This window comes from Oncorhynchus gorbuscha, unplaced genomic scaffold, assembly GCF_021184085.1.
Source record: "Oncorhynchus gorbuscha isolate QuinsamMale2020 ecotype Even-year unplaced genomic scaffold, OgorEven_v1.0 Un_scaffold_1926, whole genome shotgun sequence".
NCBI lineage: Eukaryota > Metazoa > Chordata > Actinopteri > Salmoniformes > Salmonidae > Oncorhynchus > Oncorhynchus gorbuscha.
The window spans coordinates 84,818-94,993 of NW_025746573.1; the positions used below are offsets into that span (position 1 = coordinate 84,818).

Consider the following 10,176-nt stretch of genomic DNA (forward strand, 5'->3'; position numbering starts at 1 on the left):
ACAAGTAATTTTTCCAACAATTGTTTACAGAGGGATTATTTCACTTATAATTCACTGTATCACAAATTCAGTGGGCCAGAAGTTTACATACACAAAGTTGGCTGTGCCTTTAAACAGTTTGTAAAATTCCCGAAAATGATGTCATGGCTTTAGAAGCTTCTGATAGGCTTATTGACATCCTTTGAGTCAATTGGAGGTGTAACTGTAGATGTATTTCAAGGTCTACCTTCAAACTCAGTGCCTCTTTGCTTGACTCCATGGGAAAAGCAAAGGAAATCAGCCAAGACCTCAGAAAAAAATGTAGACCTCCACAAGTCTGGTTCCTCCTTGGGAGCAATTTCCAAACGCCTGAAGGTACCTAGCTCATCTGTAGAAACAATAGTACGCAAGTATAAACACCATGGGACCACGCAGGCGTCATACCGCTCAGGAAGGAGACGCGTTCTCTCTCCTAGAGATGAACGTACTTTGGGTCGAAAAGTGCAAATCCATCCCAGAACAACAGCAAAGGACCTTGTGAAGATGCTGGAGGAAACAGGTACAAAATGGTCTATATCCACAGGCAAACGAGTCCTATATCGACATAGCCCGAGAGGCCGCTCAGCAAGGAAGAAGCTACTGCTCCAAAACTGCCATAAAAAAAGCCATACTACAGTTTGGGGACAAAGATCCTAGTTATTGGAGAAATGTCCTCTGGTCTGATGAAACAAAAATCGAACTGTTTGGCCATAATGACCATTGTTATGTTTGGAGGGAAAAGGGGGAGGCTTTCAAGCCGAAGAACACCATCATGTTGTGGGGGTGCTTTGCTGCAAGAGGGTCTGGTGCACCACTAGAACACCTGGGAAGGACACTGCAGTGCAAATCAGTTCCCAGTGTGAGCTGGTACATATGTGCGATAACATTCTATATTCATTGTGACAGGTTGCAGAAGTAAAGAAGGAGCATAGACTATTTCCCTGACCGTGCATCGAACCCAGGCCGCGGCGGTGAGAGCGCCGAATCCTAACTACTAGACCACCAGGGAAGGATAATACAGTGCAAATCAGTTCTCAGTGTGAGCTGGTACATATGTGCGATAACCTTCTATATTCATTGTGACAGGTTGTACAAGTAAACATGTAGCAAAAGAGTAGTTCCCTGATCAGGAATCGAACCCGGGCCGCGGCGGTGAGAGCGCCGAATCCTAACCACTAGACCACCAGGGAAGGGTACTACAGTGCAAATCGGTTCCAAGTGTGAGCTGGTACATATGTGCGATAACCTATATTAATTGTGACAGGTTGTACAAGTAAACATGTAGCAAAAGAGTAGTAGACCACTAGGGAAGGGTACTACAGTGCAAATCGGGAGTCGAACTGGGAGTCGAACCACCAGGGAAGGGTAGTACAGTGGAAATCAGGAGTCGAACCCGGGCTGCGGCGGTGAGAGCGCAGAATCCTAAACACTAGACCACCAGGGAAGGGTACTACAGTGCAAATCAGGAGTCGAACTGAGAGTCGAACCACCAGGGAAGGGTACTACAGTGGAAATCAGGAGTCGAACCCGGGCCGCGGCAGTGAGAGCGCCGAATCCTAACCACTAGACCACCAGGGAAGGGTACTTCAGTGCAATTCGTTTCCCAGTTTGAAATGGTACATATAGTTGAATTCGTAAGTTTCCATCCACTTAGGCTGGAGTCATTAAAACCTGTTTGTCAACCCCTCCCCACATTTCTTGCTAACAAACGATCGTTTTGGCAGACGGTTAGGACATTTACTTTGTGCATGACACAAGTCATTTTTCCAACAATTGTTTACATTGGGATTATTTCACTTATAATTCACTGTATCACAAATTCAGTGGGCCAGAAGTTTACATACAATGAGTTGGCTGTGCCGAACCCGGGCCGCAGCGGTGAGAGCACCGAATCCTAACCACTAGACCACCAGGGAAGGGTATTACAGTGCAAATCGGTTCCAAGTGTGTGCTGGTACATATGTGCGATAACCTTCTATATTCATTGTGACAGGTTGTACAAGTAAACATGTAGCAAAAGAGTAGTTCCCTGACCAGGAATCGAGCCCGGGCACAGCGGTGAGAGCCCCGAAACCTAACCACTAGACCACCAGGGAAGGGTACTACAGTGCAAATCAGGAGTCGAACTGGGAGTCAAACCACCAGGGAAGGGTACTACAGTGGAAATCGGGAGTCGAACCCGGGCCGCAGCAGTGAGAGCGCCGAATCCTAACCACTAGACCACCAGGGAAGGGTACTACAGTGCAATTCGTTTCCCAGTTTGAAATGGTACATTTAGTTGAAGTCGTAAGTTTCCATCCACTTAGGCTGGAGTCATTAAAACCTGTTTGTCAACCCCTCCACACATTTCTTGCTAACAAACGATCGTTTTGGCAGACGGTTAGGACATCTACTTTGTGCATGACACAATTCATTTTTCCAACAATTGTTTACATTGGGATTATTTCACTTATAATTCACTGTATCACAAATTCAGTGGGCCAGAAGTTTACGTACACTAAGTTGTTTGTGCCTTTAAACAGTTTGTAAAATTCCCGAAAATGATGTCATGGCTTTAGAAGCTTCTGATAGGCTAATTGACATCCTTTGAGTCAATTGGAGGTGTACCTGTAGATGTATTTCAAGGCCTACCTTCAAACTCAGTGCCTCTTTGCTTGACTCCATGGGAAAAGCAAAGGAAATCAGGCAAGACCTCAGAAAAAAATGTAGACCTCCACAAGTCTGGTTCCTCCTTGGGAGCAATTTCCAAACGCCTGAAGGTACCTCGCTCATCTGTAGAAACAATAGTACGCAAGTATAAACACCATGGGACCACGCAGGCGTCATACCGCTCAGGAAGGAGATGCGTTCTCTCTCCTAGAGATGAACGTACTTTGGGTCGAAAAGTGCAAATCCATCCCAGAACAACAGCAAAGGACCTTGTGAAGATGCTGGAGGAAACAGGTACAAAATGGTCTATATCCACAGGCAAACGAGTCCTATATCGACATACCCCGAGAGGCCGCTCAGCAAGGAAGAAGCTACTGCTCCAAAACCGCCATAAAAAAAGCCATACTACAGTTTGGGGACAAAGATCCTAGTTTTTGCAATAACCTAGTTTTTGTGCCGAATCCTAACCACTAGACCACCAGGGAAGGGTACTACAGTGCAAGTCGGTTCCATGTGTGAGCTGGTACATATGTGCGATAACCTTCTATATTCATTGTGACAGGTTGCACAAGTAAACATGTAGCAAAAGAGAAGTTCCCTGACCGGGAATCAAACCCGGGCCGCGGCGGTGAGAGCACCGAATCCTAACCACTAGACCACCAGGGAAGGGTACTACATTACAAATCGGTTCCAAGTGTGAGCTGGTACATATGTGCGATAACCTTCTGTATTCATTGTGACAGGTTGTTCAAGTAAACATGTAGCAAAAGAGTAGTTCCCTGACCAGAAATCAAACCCGGGCCGCGGCGGTGAGAGCGCGGAATCCTAACCACTAGAACACCAGGGAAGGGTACTACAGTGCAATTCGTTTCCCAGTTTGAAATGGTACATATAGTTGAAGTCGTAAGTTTCCATCCACTTAGGCTGGAGTCATTAAAACCTGTTTGTCAACCCCTCCCCACATTTCTTGCTAACAAACAATAGTTTTGGCAGTCGGTTAGGACATCTACTTTGTGCATGACACAAGTCATTTTTCCAACAATTGTTTACAGAGGGATTATTTCACTTATAATTCACTGTATCACAAATTCAGTGGGCCAGAAGTTTACATACACAAAGTTGGCTGTGCCTTTAAACAGTTTGTAAAATTCCCGAAAATGATGTCTTGGCTTTAGAAGCTTGTGATAGGCTAATTGACATCCTTTGAGTCAATTGGAGGTGTACCTGTAGATGTATTTCAAGGCCTACCTTCAAACTCAGTGCCTCTTTGCTTGACTCCATGGGAAAAGCAAAGGAAATCAGCCAAGACCTCAGAAAAAAATGTAGACCTCCACAAGTCTGGTTCCTCCTTGGGAGCAATTTCCAAACGCCTGAAGGTACCTCGCTCATCTGTAGAAACAATAGTACGCAAGTATAAACAGCATCGTATGACGCAGGCGTCATACCGCTCAGGAAGGAGACGCGTTCTCTCTCCTAGAGATGAACGTACTTTGGGTCGAAAAGTGCAAATCCATCCCAGAACAACAGCAAAGGACCTTGTGAAGATGCTGGAGGAAACAGGTACAAAATGGTCTATATCCACAGGCAAACGAGTCCTATATCGACATACCCCGAGAGGCCGCTCTGCAAGGAAGAAGCTACTGCTCCAAAACCGCCATAAAAAAGCCATACTACAGTTTGGGGACAAAGATCCTAGTTTTTGGAGAAATGTCCTCTGGTCTGATGAAACAAAAATCGAACTGTTTGGCCATAATGACCATTGTTATGTTTGGAGGGAAAAGGGGAGGCTTTCAAGCTGAAGAACACCATCATGTTGTGGGTGTGCTTTGCTGCAGGAGGGTCTAGTTCACCACTAGAACACCTGGGAAGGACACTGCAGGGCAAATCGGTTTGCAATTTGAAGTGGTACATATGTGCGACAACCTACTAAATTCATAATGTCAGGTTGCACAAGTAAACAAGGAGAATAGACTATTTCCCTGACCGGGAATCGAACCTGGGCCACGGCGGTGAGAGCACCGAATCCTAACCACTAGACCACCAGGGAAGGATAATACAGTGCAAATTGGTTCTCAGTGTGAGCTGGTACATATGTGCGATAACCTTCTATATTCATTGTGACAGGTTGTACAAGTAAAGATGTAGCAAAAGAGTAGATTCCTGACCGGGAATCGAACCCTGGCCGCGGCGGTGAGAGCGCCGAATCCTAAGCACTAGACCACCAGGGAAGGGTACAACATTTCAAATCGGTTCCCAGTGTGAGCTGGTACATATGTGCGATAACCTTCTATATTCATTGTGACAGGTTGTACAAGTAAACATGTAGCAAAATGAGTAGTTCCCTGACCGGGAATGGAACCCCGGCCGCAGCAGTGAGAGCGCCGAATCCTAACCACTAGACCACCAGGGAAGGGTACTACAGTGCAAATCGGTTCTCAGTGTGAGCTGGTACATATGTGCGATAATCTTCTATATTCATTGTGACAGGTTGTACAAGTAAACATGTAGCAAAAGATTAGTTCCCTGACCGGGAATTGAACCCGGGCCGCAGCGGTGAGGCGCCAAATCCTAACCACTAGATCACAAGGGAAGGATAATACAGTGCAAATCGGTTCTCAGTGTGAGCTGGTACATATGTGCGATAACCTTCTATATTCATTGTGACAGGTTGTACAAGTAAACATGTAGCAAAAGAGTAGTTCCCTGACCGGGAATCGAATCCTAACCACTAGACCACCAGGGAAGGGTACTACAGTGCAATTCGTTTCCCAGTTTGAAATGGTACATATAGTTGAAGTCGTAAGTTTCCATCCACTTAGGCTGGAGTCATTAAAACCTGTTTGTCAACCCCTCCACACATTTCTTGCTAACAAACGATAGTTTTGGCAGTCGGTTAGGACATCTACTTTGTGCATGACACAAGTAATTTTTCCAACAATTGTTTACAGAGGGATTATTTCACTTATAATTCACTGTATCACAAATTCAGTGGGCCAGAAGTTTACATACACTAAGTTGGCTGTGCCTTTAAACAGTTTGTAAAATTCCCGAAAATGATGTCATGGCTTTAGAAGCTTCTGATAGGCTAATTGACATCCTTTGAGTCAATTGGAGGTGTGTGTACCTGTAGATGTATTTCAAGGCCTACCTTCAAACTCAGTGCCTCTTTGCTTGACTCCATGGGAAAAGCAAAGGAAATCAGCCAAGACCTCAGAAAAAAAATGTAGACCTCCACAAGTATGGTTCCTCCTTGGGAGCAATTTCCAAACGCCTGAAGGTACCTCGCTCATCTGTAGAAACAATAGTACGCAAGTATAAACACCATGGTATGACGCAGGCGTCATACCGCTCAGGAAGGAGACGCGTTCTCTCTCCTAGAGATGAACATACTTTGGGTCGACAAATGCAAATCCATCCCAGAACAACAGCAAAGGACCTTGTGAAGATGCTGGAGGAAACAGGTACAAAATGGTCTATATCCACAGGCAAACGAGTCCTATATCGACATAGCCCGAGAGGCCGCTCAGCAAGGAAGAAGCTACTGCTCCAAAACTGCCATAAAAAAGCCATACTACAGTTTGGGGACAAACATCCTAGTTATTGGAGAAATGTCCTCTGGTCTGATGAAACAAAAATCGAACTGTTTGGCCATAATGACCATTGTTATGTTTGGAGGGAAAAGGGGGAGGCTTTCAAGCCGAAGAACACCATCATGTTGTGGGGGTGCTTTGCTGCAAGAGGGTCTGGTGCACCACTAGAACACCTGGGAAGGACACTGCAGTGCAAATCAGTTCCCAGTGTGAGCTGGTACATATGTGCGATAACCTTCTATATTCATTGTGACAGGTTGCAGAAGTAAAGAAGGAGCATAGACTATTTCCCTGACCGTGCATCAAACCCAGGCCGCGGCAGTGAGAGCGCCGAATCCTAACCACTAGACCACCAGGGAAGGATAATACAGTGCAAATCAGTTCTCAGTGTGAGCTGGTACATATGTGCGATAACCTTCTATATTCATTGTGACAGGTTGTACAAGTAAACATGTAGCAAAAGAGTAGTTCCCTGATCAGGAATCGAACCCGGGCGGCAGCGGTGAGAGCGCCGAATCCTAACCACTAGACCACCAGGGAAGGGTACTACAGTGCAAATCGGTTCCAAGTGTGAGCTGGTACATATGTGCGATAACCTATATTAATTGTGACAGGTTGTACAAGTAAACATGTAGCAAAAGTTTAGTAGACCACTAGGGAAGGGTACTACAGTGCAAATCGGGAGTCGAACTGGGAGTCGAACCACCAGGGAAGGGTAGTACAGTGGAAATCAGGAGTGGAACCCGGGCTGCGGCGGTGAGAGCGCAGAATCCTAAACACTAGACCACCAGGGAAGGGTACTACAGTGCAAATCAGGAGTCGAACTGAGAGTCGAACCACCAGGGAAGGGTACTACAGTGGAAATCAGGAGTCGAACCCGGGCCGCGGCAGTGAGAGCGCCGAATCCTAACCACTAGACCACCAGGGAAGGGTACTTCAGTGCAATTAGTTTCCCAGTTTGAAATGGTACATATAGTTGAATTCGTAAGTTTCCATCCACTTAGGCTGGAGTCATTAAAACCTGTTTGTCAACCCCTCCCCACATTTCTTGCTAACAAACGATCGTTTTGGCAGACGGTTAGGACATTTACTTTGTGCATGACACAAGTCATTTTTCCAACAATTGTTTACATTGGGATTATTTCACTTATAATTCACTGTATCACAAATTCAGTGGGCCAGAAGTTTACATACAATGAGTTGGCTGTGCCGAACCCGGGCCGCAGCGGTGAGAGCACCGAATCCTAACCACTAGACCACCAGGGAAGGGTATTACAGTGCAAATCGGTTCCAAGTGTGTGCTGGTACATATGTGCGATAACCTTCTATATTCATTGTGACAGGTTGTACAAGTAAACATGTAGCAAAAGAGTAGTTCCCTGACCAGGAATCAAGCCCGGGGCACAGCGGTGAGAGCCCCGAAACCTAACCACTAGACCACCAGGGAAGGGTACTACAGTGCAAATCAGGAGTCGAACTGGGAGTCAAACCACCAGGGAAGGGTACTACAGTGGAAATCGGGAGTCGAACCCGGGCCGCGGCAGTGAGCGCCGAATCCTAACCACTAGACCACCAGGGAAGGGTACTACAGTGCAATTCGTTTCCCAGTTTGAAATGGTACATTTAGTTGAAGTCGTAAGTTTCCATCCACTTAGGCTGGAGTCATTAAAACCTGTTTGTCAACCCCTCCACACATTTCTTGCTAACAAACGATCGTTTTGGCAGACGGTTAGGACATCTACTTTGTGCATGACACAAGTAATTTTTCCAACAATTGTTTACATTGGGATTATTTCACTTATAATTCACTGTATCACAAATTCAGTGGGCCAGAAGTTTACGTACACTAAGTTGGTTGTGCCTTTAAACAGTTTGTAAAATTCCCGAAAATGATGTCATGGCTTTAGAAGCTTCTGATAGGCTAATTGACATCCTTTGAGTCAATTGGAGGTGTACCTGTAGATGTATTTCAAGGCCTACCTTCAAACTCAGTGCCTCTTTGCTTGACTCCATGGGAAAAGCAAAGGAAATCAGGCAAGACCTCAGAAAAAAATGTAGACCTCCACAAGTCTGGTTCCTCCTTGGGAGCAATTTCCAAACGCCTGAAGGTACCTCGCTCATCTGTAGAAACAATAGTACGCAAGTATAAACACCATGGGACCACGCAGGCGTCATACCGCTCAGGAAGGAGACGCTTTCTCTCTCCTAGAGATGAACGTACTTTGGGTCGAAAAGTGCAAATCCATCCCAGAACAACAGCAAAGGACCTTGTGAAGATGCTGGAGGAAACAGGTACAAAATGGTCTATATCCACAGGCAAACGAGTCCTATATCGACATACCCCGAGAGGCCGCTCAGCAAGGAAGAAGCTACTGCTCCAAAACCGCCATAAAAAAGCCATACTACAGTTTGGGGACAAAGATCCTAGTTTTGGAGAAATGTCCTCTGGTCTGATGAAACAAAAATCGAACTGTTTGGCCATAATGACCATTGTCATGTTTGGAGGAAAAGGGGGAGGCTTTCAAGCCAAAGAACACCATCATGTTGCGGGGTGCTTTGCTGCAGGAGGGTATGGTGCACCACTAGAACACCTGGGAAGGACACTGCAGGGCAAATCGGTTTGCAATTTGAAGTGGTACATATGTGCGACAACCTACTAAATTCATAGTGACAGGTTGCACAAGTAAACAAGGAGCATAGACTATTTCCCTGACCGGGAATCGAACCCGAGCCGCGGCGGTGAGAGCGCCGAATCCTAACCACTAGACCACCAGGGAAGGATAATACAGTGAAAATTGGTTCTCAGTGTGAGCTGGTACATATGTGCGATAACCTTCTATATTCATTGTGACAGGTTGTAGAAGTAAAGATGTAGCAAAAGAGTAGTTCCCTGACCGGGAATCGAACCCGGGCCGCGGCGGTGAGAGCGCCAAATCCTAACCACTAGACCACCAGGGAAGGGTACGACAGTGCAAATCGGTTCAAGTGTGAGCTGGTACATATGTGCGATAACCTTCTATATTCATTGTGACAGGTTGTACAAGTAAACATGTAGCAAAAGATTAGTTCCCTGACCGTGAATCGAACCCGATGAGAGCGCCGAATCCTAACCACTAGACCACCAGGGCGTACTACAGTGCAAATCGGGGGCGAACCGAACCACCAGGGAAGGGTACTAACCACTCAGACCACCAGGGAAGGGTACTACAGTGCAATTCGTTTCCCAGTTTGAAATGCAAGGAAGCTCCTTCCTCTGCAAGGAAGAAGCTACTGCTCCAAAACCGCCATAAAAAAGCCATACTACAGTTTGGGGACAAAGATCCTAGTTTTTGGAGAAATGTCCTCTGGTCTGATGAAACAAAAATCGAACTGTTTGGCCATAATGACCATTGTTATGTTTGGAGGGAAAAGGTGAGGATTTCAAGCCGAAGAACACCATCATGTTGTGGGGTTGCTTTGCTGCAGGAGGGTCTAGTGCACCACTAGAACACCTGGGAAGGACACAGCAGGGCAAATCGGTTTGCAATTTGAAGTGGTACATATGTGCGACAACCTACTAAATTCATAGTGACAGGTTGCACAAGTAAACAAGGAGCATAGACTATTTCCCTGACCGGGAATCGAACCCGGGCCGCGGCGGTGAGAGCGCCGAATCCTAACCACTAGACCACCAGGGAAGGATAATACAGTGCAAATTGGTTCTCAGTGTGAGCTGATACATATGTGCGATAACCTATATTCATTGTGACAGGTTGTACAAGTAAAGATGTAGCAAAAGAGTAGTTCCCTGACCGGGAATCAAAACATGGACGTGGCGGTGAGAGCGCCGAATCCTAACCACTAGACCACCAGGGAAGGGTACAACAGTGCAAATCGGTTCCCAGTTTGAAATGGTACATATAGTTGAAGTCGTAAGTTT

General features: G+C 46.0%; 1 non-coding gene across 1 annotated transcript; it reads right to left on the minus strand.

Moving 5' to 3' along the window:
* Positions 1-9,862: 9,862 nt before the first annotated feature.
* On the minus strand, positions 9,863-9,934 carry trnae-cuc. Its single transcript has one exon. It is a non-coding gene; the product is annotated as a tRNA-Glu (tRNA).
* Positions 9,935-10,176: the final 242 nt, after the last annotated feature.